Source organism: Eumetopias jubatus, unplaced genomic scaffold (assembly GCF_037043125.1).
Source record: "Eumetopias jubatus isolate StellerSeaLion01/CBP00866 unplaced genomic scaffold, mEumJub1_p1.0 scaffold_14, whole genome shotgun sequence".
In the NCBI taxonomy this organism is placed as follows: Eukaryota; Metazoa; Chordata; class Mammalia; order Carnivora; family Otariidae; genus Eumetopias; species Eumetopias jubatus.
The window spans coordinates 89,824,221-89,840,036 of record NW_028274820.1 but is presented as its reverse complement, the minus strand read 5'-3'; positions in this window follow the sequence as shown (position 1 = coordinate 89,840,036).

Here is a 15,816-nt window from a genome sequence, read left to right as displayed (position 1 = left end):
AGGATCCAGGCTCCTGGGCTGGCCTGCTATCTCTGTGAACCTGGGGCCCCAGCACACACTGGGTATACCTAGACAGCATAGACTACAGCTCCAGCTGTATCACCAAGGTGACACAGGGGCAAAGCATCTTGGGACAGTCCAGATGACTTGCCTGGGCACCCCCCCACACACACATATTGCCGGGGGACTTTCTGCCCAGGCCTCCTGTGGCTCCAGCAGTCTTACCTTATGTACCTTGCAGAAAAAGCCCCGGGCTCCCCCAGCTTGTCCCTACTTCAGCTTCAGCTGTCCTGCTAGAGTGCTCTCTGCAGAGTGCTGGGATCCCCAGTCCACACACCTGCTACAGCCAGCCCAATGGCCAGACACACAGTCTACACCAGCCAGCCTTACACAAGGCAATTTCCTCAAGTTTAGGAAGGAAGTAGCTCTTCTATTTCATAGAAATAAACACAAAATGAAGAATGTGCTCTAACCAAAAGCACAAAACTTCAGGAAAAGAACTAAATGAAATGGAGAGCAACAATCTACCTGATAGACATAAGAGTGGATGAACTCAGAACTTCAACAAAGAGAAAATATAAAAAAGAGCCAATCAGAGGGAAAGAATGCAGTAACAAATGAAAAATACACTAGAAGGAATCAACAGCAAATTAGAGGATGCAGAGGAGTGGATCAGTGATCTGGAAGACCGGCTAATGGAAAGCACCCAACCTGAAGAGCAAAAGAAATTTTTAATGCAGATAAGTTAAGAGATCTCTGGGACAACATCAAGCATATGGACATTCACAATATAGGGCTCCTAGAAAGAAGAGAGAACTTATCCAACCTGGGGGAAGGAAAGAGACATCCAGGTCCAGGGGGCACAGAGAGCCCCAAACAAGTTGAACCAAGGCGGTCCACAACAAGACACATAATTAAAATGTTAAAGATTAAAGACAGATAATCTTAAAAGGAGCCAGCAAGAAGCAACTAGGTATGTAGAAAGAAACTCCCCCTAAGGCTATATGATTTTTCAGCAGAAATTTTGCAGGCCAGAAGGGAGAGGCATGACATATTCAAAGTGCTGAAAAGAAAAAACCTATAACCAAGAGTACTTTACTGAGCAAGATGGTCATTCAGAATTGGAGAGAGAAGGAATTTCCCAAACCTAAGGTAAAGGAGTTTATCACCACTCAACTGGCCTTACAAGAAATATTAAAGGGAATTCTTTTTTTTTTTTTTAAAGATTTTCTTTATTTATTTGACACAGAGAGACACAGCGAGAGAGGGAACACAAGCAAGGAGAGTGGGAGAAGGAGAAGCAGGCCTCCGGCGGAGCAGGGAGCCTGACGCGGGGCTTGATCCCACAACCCTGGGATCATGACCTGAGCCAAAGGCAGACGCCCAACGACTGAGCCACCCAGGCGCCCCAAAGGGAATTCTTTAAGTGGAAAAGAAAAGCCCATAATTAGAAGAAAATTAGGAAAAGGAAAAAATTTCACAAATAAAAGCAAATATACAAAGTAGTAGATTAATCACTATAAAATTAAAAAGATTAAAAGACAAAGGTAGTAATATCAATTATATCTAATAGTTAAATTATATCTAGGGACTCAATAAGATGTAAACTATATACGTAAAATATGGAGAGGGTGTAAAACTGAAGTTCGTTTAGAATGTGTTCGAACTTAAGCAACAATCAACAATACAGACTTACCTACTTAGGATCTTATATATAAGCCTCATGGTAATTACAAACCAGAAATCTATAACAGAGACACAAAAATAAAAAGGATAACACTAAAGAAAGTCATCAATTACAAGGAAATAAAACTATAACCAGAAAACAAAATGGCACTAAATACATATTAGTAATTACCTTAAATATAAATGCTCCAATCAAAAGACATAGGGTTCTCTCTCCCTCTCTCTCATAAATGAATTAAAAAAGGGGGCACCTTGGTGGCTCAGTCACTTAAACGTCTGCCTTCACAACTGCCTTCAGCTCAGGTCATGGTCTTGGGGTCCACACAGGCCATTTGTCCCTCTCCTTCCCCATCTGCTCCTCCCCCAACTTGCACTCTCTCTCAAATAAATGGATAAAATCTTAAAAACAAAAGACGTAGGGTAACAGGATAAAACAACCAGACCCATCTATATGCTGCCTACAAGAGACTTACTTCAGACCACTTACAGAGTGGAAGTGAAGGGATGGAAAAAAAGATTTCATGCAAATGAAAGGGGGAAAAAAAAACTGGGGTAGCAATACTTACACAAAATAAACTTTAAAACAAAGGCATTATGTAATGATAATGGGATCAATCAAGAGGATATAACAAGTATAAATATTCACCCACCATTGGAGCACCTAAATACGTAAAGCAAATATTAACAGAGGGAGAAATTGACAATAACAGGAGGGGAATTTAACATCCCACTTGCACCAATAGATAGATCATCCAGACAGAAAATAAGTAAACCATGGCTTTGATGGATTTTACAGATATATATAGAACATTCCATACAGAAACACATTCTTTTTAAGTACACATATAACATTCTCCAGAATGGATCACATGTTAGGCCACCAAACAAGTCTCAATTAATTTAAGAAGACTGAAATCCTATCAAGCATCTTTTCTGACCCCAATAGTATAAAACTAGAAATTACAAGAATGGGGAAAAAAAAAACCAAACCATATGCACATGGAGCCTAAACATGTTACTACCTAACCAGTGGATCAATGAAGAAATTAAAAATAAATGAAAAAATGGAAACAAATGAAAACATAACAGTCCAAAAATCTTTGAGACACAAGACGCTTCTAAGAAGTTTATAACATTAGAGGCCTACCTTAAGAAATGAGAAAAATTTCAAATACTCTAACTTAACACATAAAGAAACTTGAAAAAAAGAACTTTAACAAAGCCCAAAGTTAGTAGAATGAAGGAAATAATAGAAGAGTGGAAATAAGTGAAACAAAGTAAAAAAATTACAAAAGATCAAGGAAACCAAGATCTGGTTCTTTGAAAAGATAAACATAATTGATAAATTAAGAAAAAAAGGACTGAAATTAAAATCAGAAATGAAGTAACCACCTACATCACAAAATGACACAGGATTATAAGAGGCTACAAAAAATATATGCCAATAAATTGGGCAATCTAGAAGAAATGGATAAATTCCTAGAAGTATACAGTCTTCTGGATAAATTCCTGGAAGTATAGAGTGTCTTCCAAAAGTGATTCAGGAAGAAATAAAAAATCTGAACAGACCAATTACTAGTAATGAAATTGAATGGGTAATCAAAAAGTTCTCAGAAGTCTAGGAACTGATGGCTTCACAGATGAATTCTGCCAAACATTTAAAGAAGATTTAAGGGACATAAATAAAGAAGAGTTAATTCCTTTCCTCAAACTCTTCCAAAAAGTAGAAGAGGAAGGAAAGCTTCCAAATTCATTTAACAAGGCCAGCATTACCCTCATACCCAAATCAGACAAAGACAGTATAAGAAAACTACAGGCTAATGTCCCTGATAAACAGATTAAAAAATTCTCAACAAAATATTAACAAACTGAATCCAGCAATACATTAAAAGAATCATTCATTATCATGTGGGATTTATTCCAGGGATGCAAGTATGGTTCAATATCTGCAAATTGGTCACCGTGATACATCACATCAACAAAATGAAGATTAGGGGCACCTGGGTGGCTCAGTTGGTTAAGTGTCCAACTCTTGATTTTGGCTCAGGTCATGGTCAGGGTCCTGGGATCAAGCACTGTGTTGGGCTCCATGCTCAGCAGGGAGTGTGTGTGTGGATTCTCTCTCTCAAATCTTAAAAAAAAAAGAAAAAAAAAGGATAAAAACCATATGACCATCTCCAGAGATGCTGAAAAAGCAGCATAACAAAGGCCATTATGATAAACAAACACATAGCTAACATTATACTCAATGAGGAAAACTTCCAGTTAACAGCTTTTCCTCTAAGATCTGAAACAAGAGAAGGATGTTAATCTACTCTAGCCACTTTTACTCAACATAGTACTGGAAGTCCTAGCCACAGCAATCAGGTAAGAAAAAGACATAAAGGACATCCAAATTTTTAAGGAAGAAGTAAAACTCTATTTGCAGAAGACATAGTACTGTATAAAAAATAAAAAACCCTAAAGACTCCACTAAAGAACTATTAGAACTGATAAATGAATTCAGTAATGTCTCAGGATATAAAATTAATATGAATCTTTCATTTCTGTACATTAATAATGAAATAGCAGAAAGAGAAATTAAGAAAACAATCCTATTTATAATTGTACCAAAAGGAATAAAATACTTCGGATTAAACTTAACTGAGGTGAAAGATTGGTACTCTGAAAACTATAAAATATGAAAAAAATTAAAGATGACACAACAAATGGGAAGATATCTCATGCTCACAGAATGGAAGAACCAATATTGTTAAAATATCCATACTACCCAAAGCAATATACTGATTTAATGCAATCCTCATTGAAATACCAATAGCATTTTTCACAGAACTAGAACAAATAATACTAAGAATTTGTATGGAACCACACAAGACCCCAAATAGCCACAGCAATCTTGAGAAAGAACAATAAAGCTGGTGGCATCACAATCCCAGATTTCAAGATACACTACAAAGCTGTAGTAATCAAAGGAATATGCTACTGACACAAAAGTAGACCCATAGATCACTGGAACAGAATAGAGATGCCAGAAATAAACCCGTGCTTATATGGTCAGTTAGAACAGAGAAGGCAAGGATACACAATGGGGAAATCACAGTCTCTTTAATAAATGGTGTTGGGAAAACTGGACAGCTACATACAAAAGAATTAAACTGGACCACTTTCTTATACCATACACAAAAAAAAAAACTCAAAATGGTTTGGAGCCTTAATTATGAGACCCAAAGCAGTAAAACTCCTTAAAACATAGGAGGGGGAGGAGCAAGATGGCAGAGGAGTAGGAGACCTGGATTTCGTCTGGTCTCAGGAATTCAGCTGGATAGGGATCAAACCATTCTGAACACCTACGAACTCAACAGGAGTTTGAAGAAAAGAATAGCAACAACTCTCTGAACAGAAAAGCGACCAATTTCTGGAAGGTAGGACGTGCGGAGAAGCGAATCCGAGGTGATATTCGGGAGGATAGACGGCGGGGGAGGGGGCCTCCGTTGGCCGCTTCTGGCAAGTGCTAGAGCCGCGGAGCACAAAATCGGAACTTTTAGAAGTCGGCTCCGCTGAGGGACATCGCTCCAGTGGCTAAGCGGGGGGTGGAGCCCTCACGGGACAGTGTGGTCTCAGGACCCTCGGGGTCACAGAAAGACCGGGGGAGCCTGAGTGCGCCAGAGCTCCCGGGTATCGGAGCGGGAAAGCCGGCTGCAGACACGGAGCCGAGGCGCGGGCTCTCAGCTCGGGGTGGCCATAAACTGTGATCCGCGGCCCAGTCGGGCCACTGCTCCTCCAGCAGGTACCCAACAAGCGGCAGATCCGGGGAGACTCCCCTTCCTCCCCTGGGAGGAGCAGCGCGGGAGCGCACCGCAGGGATCTGCTGGGTTTGGAGACTCCACACTGAGTCAGGTGCCAGAGATAGAAACACTCGGTCACAGGCCGGGTGAGCACGGAGTGCGGCCGGAGACTGGAGAGACGGGAGTGACTAACTGCTTTTCTCTGGGGGCGCACTGAGGAGCAGGGCCCCGAGTTCTTGGCTCCTCCGGGGCAGAGATTGGGAGGCCATTTTCACTCTCATCCTCCAAAGCTGTATGGAAAGCTTGCAGGGAACAAAAGCTCCTGAGAGCAAACCCAAGCAGATTGCTTAGCCCGAACCCGGCAAGGGCGGAGCAATTCCACCTCTGGCAAAGACACTAGGAAACCACGGCAACAGGCCCCTCCCCCAGAAGATCATCAAGAACCGCCAGCCAAGACCAAGTTTACCGATCAATGAGAATGGCAGAACTCCAGCGCTAGGGGAATACTGCACATAGAATTCATGGCTTTTTTACCATGATTCTTTAGTCTTCCAAAGTTAATTTTTTTTAACTTTTTAAAATTTTTCTTTTTCCCTTTTTCAACCAACATCTTAATCCCTTTTTTAAAAAAAATCTTATTTTTCATTTTTAGAGTCATATTCTATCCCTTCATAGTAGTTACCCTTATTTTTGGTGTGTGTATATATATATATATATATATATATATATATATATATATATATATATATATGTTGTTCTCTCTTTAAAATTTTGGGATTCAGTTTCTTCCAACAGATTAAAATATATCCAAAATCTCTAGTGTATGGCTTTGTTCTAGTCTCCTGCCTGATCACATTCTCTCCCCCCCTTTTTTAAGTCCTCTTCATTCTTTTTTCAACCAACTTATCAATTCCTTTTATAAAGTCTTTTATAATTTTCATCTTTACAGTCATATTCCATCCCTTCATCATATTAACCCTTATTTTTGTACATAAAGAAGTTTTTCTTTCTTTAAAATTTTGGGAGGCACTTTCTTCTAACAGACCAAAATACACCCAAAATCTAGTGTGTGGCATTGATCTATGCACCAGCCTGATCATATTTGATCATATTCTGTTTTCTTTGTTTTGTTTTGTTTTTGTTTATCTTTTTTTTTCTTTTTTTTTTTCTTTTTTCTTTCTTTCCCTTTCTTTTCCCCCGGTTTCAGGTCTTCTCTGATTTGTTTAGTGTATATTTTCTGGGGACGTTGTTACCCTGTTAGCATTTTGTTCTCTCATTCATCTATTCTCTGGACAAAATAACAAGACAGAAAAAATCTCAACAAAAAGAACAAGAGGCAGTACTGACTGCCAGGGACCTAATCAATACAGACATTAGTAAGATGTTGGAACTAGACTTCAAAATGATGATTTTAAAGATACTAGCTGGGCTTGAAAAAAAGCATGGAAGTTATTAGAGAAACCCTTTCTGGAGAAATAAAAGAACTAAAATCTAACCAAGTCAAAATCAAAAAAGCTATTAATGAGGTGCAATAAAAAATGGAGGCTCTAACTGCTAGGATAGGATAAATGAGGCAGAAGAGAGAATTAGTGATATAGAAGACCAATGATGGAAAATAAAAAAGCTGAGAAAAAGATAAACAACTACTGGATCACGAGGGCAGAATTCGAGAGATAAGCGATACTATAAGATGAAACATTAGAATAATTGGGATCCCAGAAGAAGAAAGAGAGAGAGGGGCAGAAGGTATATTGGAGCAAATTATAGCAAATTCCCCTTCCTAATTTGGGGAAGGAAACAGGCATCAAAATCCAGGAGGCACAGAGAACCCCTCTCAAAATCAATAAAAATAGGTCAACACCCTGACATCTAACAGTAAAACTTACGAGTCTCAGAGACAAAGAGAAAATCCTGAAAGCAGCTCGGGAGAAGAGATCTGTAACCTACAATAGTGGAAACATTAGATTGGCAACAGACCTATCCACAGAGACCTGGCAGGCCAGAAAGGACTGGCATGATATATTCAGAGCACTAACAGAAAAATATGCAACCGAGAATACTATATCCAGCTAGGCTGTCACTGAAAATAGGAGAGATGAAAAGCTTCCAGGACAAACAAAAACTAAAGGAATTTGCAAACACCAAACCAGCCCTCCAAGAAATATTGAAAGGGGTCCTCTAAGCAAAGAGAGAGCCTAAAAGTAACATAGACCAGAAAGGAACACAGACAATATACAGTAACAGTCACTTTACAGGCAATACAATGGCACTAAATTCAGATCATTCAATAGTTACCCTGAATATAAATGAGATAAATGCCCCAATCAAAAGACACAGGCTATCAGATTGGATAAAAAAACAAGACCCATCCCTATGCTGTCTGCAAGAGACTCATTTTAGACCCAAAGACACCCCCAGATTGAAAGTGAGGGGGTGGAAAACCATGTACCATGCTAATGGACACCAAAAGAAAGCTGGGGTGGCAATCCTTATATCAGACAAATTAGATTTTAAACCAAAGACTGTAATAAGAGATGAGGAAGGACACTGTATCATACTTAAAGTGTCTATCCAACAAGAAGATCTAACAATTGTAAATATCTATGCCCCTAACATGGGAGCAGCTAATTATATAAGGCAATTAATAACAAAAGTGAAGAAACGCATTGACAACAATACAATAATAGTGGGGAACTTTAACACCCTCCCCCCTCACTGAAATGTACAGATCATCTAAGCAAAAGATCAACAAAGAAATAAAGACTTTAAATGACACACTGGACCAAATGGCCTTCACAGATATATTCAGAACATTCCATCCCAAAGCAACGGAATACACATTCTTCTCTAGTGCCCACGGAACATTCTCCAGAATAGATCACATCCTAGGTCACAAATCAGGTCTCAACCGGTACCAAAAGATTGGGATTATTCCCTGCATATGTTCAGACCACAATGCTTTGAAACTAGAACTCAATCACAAGAGGAAAGTCAGAAAGAACTCAAATACGTGGAGGCTAAAGAGCATCCTACTAAAGAATGAATGGGTCAACCAGGAAATTAAAGAAGAATTAAATTCATGGAAACAAATGAAAATGAAAACACAACTGTTCAAAATCTTTGGGAGGCAGCAAAGGCAGTCCGAGAGGAAAGTATATAGCAATACAAGCCTTTCTCAAGAAACAAGAAAAGTCTCAAATACACAACCTAACCCTACACCTAAAGGAGCTGGAGAAAGAACAGCAAATAAAGCCTAAACCCAGCAGGAGAAGAGAAATCATAAAGATCAGAGCAGAAATCAATGAAATAGAAACCCAAAGAACAGTAGAACAGATCAACGAAACTAGGAGCTGGTTCTTTGAAAGAATTAACAAGATTGATAAACCCTGGCCAGACTTATCAAAAAAGAAAAGAGAAAGGGACCCAAATCAACCAAATCATGAATGAAAGAGGAGAGATCACAACCAACACCAAAGAAATACAAATAATTATAAGAACATACTATGAGCAACTATATGCCAGCAAATTAGATAATCTGGAAGAAATGGATGCATTCCTAGAGATGTATCAACTACCAAAACTGAACTAGGAAGAAATAGAAAACCTGAACAGACCTATAGCCACTAAGGAAATTGAAGCAGTCATCAAAAATCTCCCAACAAACAAAAGCGCAGGGCCAGATGGCTTCCCAGGGGAATTCTACCAAACATTTAAAGAAGAATTAATACCTATTCTTCTGAAACTGTTCCAAAAAATAGAAATGGAAGGAAAACTTCCAAACTCATTTTATGAGGCCACCATTACCTTGATCCCCAAACCAAAGACCCCATCAAAAAGAATTACCAATATCCTTGATGAACACGTATGTAAAAATTCTCACCAAAATACTAGCCGATAGGATCCAACAGTACATTAAAAGGATTATTGACCAAGACCAAGTGGGATTTATCCCTGCGCTGCAAGGTTGGTTCAACATCCACAAATCAATGTGATACGATACATTAATAAAAGAAAAAGAGGCCATACGATCCTCTCAATAGATGCAGAAAAAGCATTTGACAAAGTACAGCATCCTTTCTTGATCAAAACTCTTCAGAGTATAGGGATAGAGGGTACATACCTCAATATCATAAAAGCCATCTATGAAAAACCCACAGTGAATATCATTCTCAATGGGGAAAAACTGAGAGCTTCCCCGCTAAGGTCAGGAACGCGGCAGGGATGTCCACTATCACCACTGCTATTCAACATAGTATTAAGAGTCCTAGTCATAGCAATCACACAACAAAAAGAAATAAAAGGCATCCAGATCAGCAAAGAAGAAGTCAAACTCTCACTGCAGATGATATGATACTTTATGTATCATAAAACCCAAAAGACTCCACCCCAAAACTGCTAGAACTCATACAGGAATTCAGTAAAGTGGCAGGATATAAAATCAATGCACAGAAATCAGTGGCATTCCTATGCCCCAACAACAAGACAGAAGAGAGACAAATCAAGGAGTCGATCCCATTTACAATTGCACCCAAAACCATAAGATACCTAGGAATAAATTTAACCAAAGAGGCAAAGGATCTGTACTCAGAAAATTATAAAATACTCATGAAAGAAATTGAGGAAGACACAAAGAAATGGAAAAACGTTCCATGCTCATGGATTGGAAGAACAAATATTGTGAAGATGTCAATGCTACCTAGAGCAATCTACACATTCAATGCAATCCCCATCAAAATACCATCCACTTTTTTCAAAGAAATGGAACAAATAATCCTAAAATTTGTATGGAACCAGAAAAGACCCCGAATAGCCAGAAGAATGTTGAAAAAGAAAAGCAAAGCTGGTGGCATCACAATTCCAGACTTCAAGCTCTATTAGAAAGCTGTCATCATCAAGACAGTATGGTACTGGTACAAAAACAGACACATAGATCAATGGAACAGCATAGAGAGTCCAGAAACGGACCCTCAACTCTATGGCCAACTAATCTTTGACAAGTCAGGAAAGAATGTCCAGTGGAGAAAAGACAGTCTCTTCAACAAATGGTGTTGGGAAAATTGGACAGCCACATGCAGAAGAATGAAACTGGACCATTTCCTTACACCACACACAAAAATAGACTCAAAATGGTTGAAAGACCTCAATGTGAAACAGGAGTCCTTCAAAATCCTAAAGGAGGGGTGCTGGGTGGCTCAGTTGGTTGGGCAGCTACCTTCGGCTCAGGTCATGATCCTGGAGTCCTGGGATTGAGTCCCGCATCGGGGTCCCTGCTGAGCGGGGAGTCTGCTTCTCTCTCTGACCCTACCCCCTCTCGTGTGCTCTCTCTCTCTCATTGTCTCTCTCGAATAAATAAAATCTTTAAAAAAAAAAATCCTAAAGGAGAACACAGGCAGCAATGTCTTCGACCTCAGCCGCAGCAACTTCTTCCTAGAAACATCGCCAAAGGCAAGGGAAGCCAGGGCAAAAATGAACTATTGGGACTTCATCAAGATAAAAAGCTTTTGCACAGCAAAAGAAACAGTCCACAAAACCAAAAGACAACCAACAGAATGGGAGAAGATATTTGCAAATGACATATCAGATAAAGGGCTACTATCCAAAATCTATAAAGAAGTTATCAAACTCAACACCCAAAGAACAAATGATCCAATCAAGAAATGGGCAGAAGACATGAACAGACATCTTTCCAAAGAAGTCATCCAAATGGCCAACAGACACATGAAAAAGTGCTCAGCATTGCTCAGCATCAGGGAAATCCAAATCAAAACCTCAATGAGATATCACCTCACACCAGTCAGAATGGCTAAAATTAACAAGTCAGAAAATGACAGATGTTGGTGGGGATGCGGAGAAAGGAGAACCCTCCTACACTGTTGGTGGGAATGCAAGCTAGTTCAGCCACTCTGGAAAACAGTATGGAGCTTCCTCAAAAAGTTGAAAATAGAGCTACCCTACGATCCAGCAATTGCACTACTGGGTATTTATCACAAAGATACAAATGTAGGGATCCGAAGGGGTATGTGCTCCCCAATGTTTATAGCAGCAATGTCCACAATAGCCAAACTGTGGAAAGAGCCAAGATGTCCATCGACAGATGAATGGATAAAGAAGAGGTGGTGTATATATATATATATAATGGAATATTATGCAGCCATCAAAAGGAATGAAATCTTGCCATTTGCAAGGACGTGGACAGAACTGGAGGGTTTATGCTGAGCGAAATAAGTCAATCAGAGAAAGGCATGTATCATATGACCTCACTGATATGAGGAATTCTTAATCTCAGGAAACAAACTGAGAGTTGCTGGAGGGGGATTGGGAGGGATTGGGTGGCTGGGTGATAGACACTGGGGAGGGTATGTGCTATGGCGAGTGCTGTGAATTGCATAAGACTGTTGAATCACAGACCTGTACCTCTGAAATAAATAATACATTATATGTTAAAAAAAAAGCAGGAGGGGAAGAATGAAGGGGGGGAATCGGAGGGGGAGACGAACCATGAGAGACTGTGGACTCTGAAAAACAAACTGAGGAAAGGAAAGGCCATGGGCTTGTAAGCGCTGAGATTGCCCGGACGCCGAGGTCCTCCGGGTTAGAAGCAGAAGCAGCCCCTCTACCTCGGCCGACCCAGTAAAGAGCTGCCAATGTATCTGGCTTCTTGGGATTTGCGTTAGTGTAGATCTTCCACATAAATGATTTACGGATGGAATAAAAGCCCTTTAAGGGTTAAAAAAAAAAAAAAGAAAAACAAACTGAGGGTTCTAGAGGGGAGGAGGGTGGGGGAATGGGTTAGCCTGGTGATGGGTATTAAAGAGGGCACGTTCTGTGTGGAGCACTGGGTGTTATGCACAAACAATGAGTCATGGAACACTACATCAAAACCTAATGATGTAATGTATGGTGATTAATATAATTAAAAAAAAACCCATAGGCAAGAATGTCTGGGATGTTGGACCTAGCAACATTTTTCTAGATATATCTCCTCAGGCAAAGGAAACAAAAGCAAAATGAAACTATCAGACTACACCGAAATAAAAATTCACTCTTGTATAGTGAAGCCATCAATGAAACAAAAAGTCAACCTATTGAATGGGAGAAGATATTTATAAATGATATACCTAAGGGATTAATATCCAAAATATATAAAGAGCTTATCTAACTCTAACCCCTCCCCCAAATAATCTGATTAAGAAATGGGCAGGGGGGCACCTGGGTGGCTCAATTGGTTAAGCAGCTGCCTTCGACTCAGGTCATGATCCCAGGGTCCAGGGATTGAGCCCCATGACAGGCTCCCTCTTAGCGGGGAGTCTGCTTGTCCCTTTCACTCTCTCAAATAAATAAAATCTTAAAAAAAAAAGAAAGAAAGAAATGGGCAGAGGACCTGAACAGACATTTTTCCAAAGAAGACATTCATATGGCCAACAGACATATGAAAAGATGCTCGACATCACTAATCATCAGGAAATTGCAAATCAAAACTGCAATGAGATATCACCTTACACCTGCCAGAATGGCTAACATCAAAAAGACAAGAAATAAGTGTTTAGTGAAGGCAAGAAAAGGGAACTCTCATGCACTGTTGGTGGGAATGTAAATTGTTGCAGCCAGTGGGGAAAAGAGTGACAATCTCTTAGAGGAAATGGATCAGTAAAACCAAGATTACCCCACCAAATTTTTATGAAGAGTAGCTAAGCCCAAGGATCTAGTTTGTCAATATTTTCTCCTGCTAATCTAAATTTAGAAAGAGAAATAAAGGTTCTCACCATTCTCAACCATTGAATTCTGTAGACAGAGGTTCTGGGAGGCTGATGGGGTAGGAAATCTTACCTTCTGCCAGCTCTCTGTCAGATGTCCTAAGATCTCAAAGCTGCAGAATCTTCATGGCAAATATCCAGTGGAAGTTTATCCTGCCAACAGTGCCAACTGAAGAGGAGGAAGAGATCTTCTTCTGTCCAAGATTCTTCTAGCTGGACTAAGAAATTTACATGAGACAGATTAACAGGAGAAAACCACCATTTTATTTTGTGCACACACAGACCCAATGATGAAACTGAGAAATAAATGAGCAAGGCAGGCAGTTTTTATACAATTTAGACAAAGAGACCATAAATCTGAGAAATTGACAGGATAAGGAAAATAGATATTCGGGAGCTTTAGTAGGGAATTCCTAGTGGAATTTGGGCTGAGGTAGTAGATTAGTAAAAAAGTAACAAGGTTTGTTTCTACAGCTTTCTTTTTAGTTCTTAGTGCAAGGAGAGTACCTTTCATGTGGGAGATTTTTTTCTGCTTTCAAGAGGACAGAGGAGGGTCTGAGTGTCCTTGCACTGTGGTTCCCCAAGTAGCTTCAATTCAAAATAATGAGTATGCCATGGTGGTACATTATGGAGCCTGCCCTTGGCCCCTGCAGGGGAACATGGCAAAGACCTGGGCAGATGCACAGTGAGAAGATCCCTATCATAGAGATCAGAAATCAAGATCCTACGTTTGTTGTAGTTTGTTTCTCTTCGGCTTGGAGTAAATAGAATTATGAGTAACTCTGCCCTTAGATAAAGCGTTTTGGTCTCAATAGCTTTATCCTGAAAAACAGAAGTAGATCTTACCTGTGACAGTTTATTCTTGGGTTGAAACAACTGTCAATGTAGATAAAAATACATTAATATATTAATCTGATTGAAGTGACATTTCAAAATGAGCATAAACTATATTTGTAAGTAAAAACTAGTCATAAGCGTTGGGATATGTTCAGTATGTACCAAGCTAGGGCGGAGACTTTGTAGTGTGCTCTCTCTTTCCAGCAGCTTCCTGCCAGTAGACACTGCAGAGAAGGGAGGGACCAGGGATCACATCTTACTTGGTTCTGTAGTGCCGGCCCCAGCCTAATGTCTGACTTGTGTTAAGGGAATAAGGGAACGCTTGCCAAGATTTCTTATTCCATCAAGTTTCTGAGAAACCTTTTATTGGTTCCTGATACCACTCTTCATTAGCTGGTTGGCAAGAAAGCAAATAAGAGGAAACCTTTCGGAGACTCATTTATAAGATTTCTAACATTTCTAAGAAGGAGTGGACAACACACACACACGAGATTGCTGTCTGATCCCAGGTGGCGCTGGGGTGGGGAAGAGCATCCTGTATTTAGCACCTTGTGTCATTTGTTGCTCTGTGCAAGGAGATGCCTCTCAGGGTAGCATTAAAGATTCTCCAGTTTTTGAAGCAGGCTGCCCGGGGTGAAGCTTACATCTTCAGAGCCGGTACTGGCTGATGCCTGGGGCTCATTGTCTATGTGTCTATTCTCAGTACCATTTTGAGACACCTCCCCCGAACGTTACCTACTTAAATTGCTAACCATTCTACCAAATATCCTCAATTTGAACCAAGTAAGGCAGGCTGCAAGGGTCCCAGAGATGGCAGGGGGAGGGGGAAGCTCGGTCTACATTTAAAAGAAATAAGATCCATACCTTTTAAGAAAAAAAGGGTGTAATAATTTGTTGGCCTTTTGAATTATTTATATCTTTTGAGATGGGAGAAGAACCAAGGAGAAAAGCAGTGGTGGTTTCCGAGCACAAGGAAAATGTTTGTGCATCACTTGCAATCACAGGTCATTTCCCTACTAGTTGCTCTCATCCAGGGAACGGCATCATCCTCCCAAAAAGGGGATGGTTTTTAAAGTGGGATTTTTGAACCAAGTATGTGGAGGCGGGGTGGGAAGGGCCAGCCAGCTGGGATTGGATTTAGCCAGCTTCTTAGCTCTTCATTCAGTATGCTGCTTGAAGAACAAAGACCCGGGGGAGGAGCAAACTGCACAGCAGTAGGGGTGTGTAGAGCAGCTAAGACACACCAGTTCATATTCACATTTTGAGCTTGTGAATATCAAACACCAGCTTCCAGCCTTCTGAGTTCTCTGAGCAGAGTTAGGGAGGAAAGGGAAATTTTGTAGAATAAAATGTTTTGCCACACTGAATGGGTCTTTTCACCATGATTTCTTATAGTCATTTTCTACCTTCTGAAACAATTGATCAGACACCTGGTTTTTATCTTGAATTTGTACATTCTTTTTTTTAAAGATTTTATTTATTTATTTGACAGAGACAGACACAGCGAGAGCAGGAACACAAGCAGGGGGAGTGGGAGAGGGAGAAGCAGGCTTCCTGCCGAGCACGGAGCCTGATGCGGGGCTCGATCCCAGGACCCTGGGATCGTGACCTGAGCTGAAGGCAGACGCTTAACGACTGAGCCACCCAGGTGCCCCTTGTACATTGTTTCTTATAAAAGTGATAGATTTCTTGCAGGTGTTTCCCATCACCATTACCTTTCAAGTGCTTATGTGCTGTTTCAAAAGCTCTCCAAT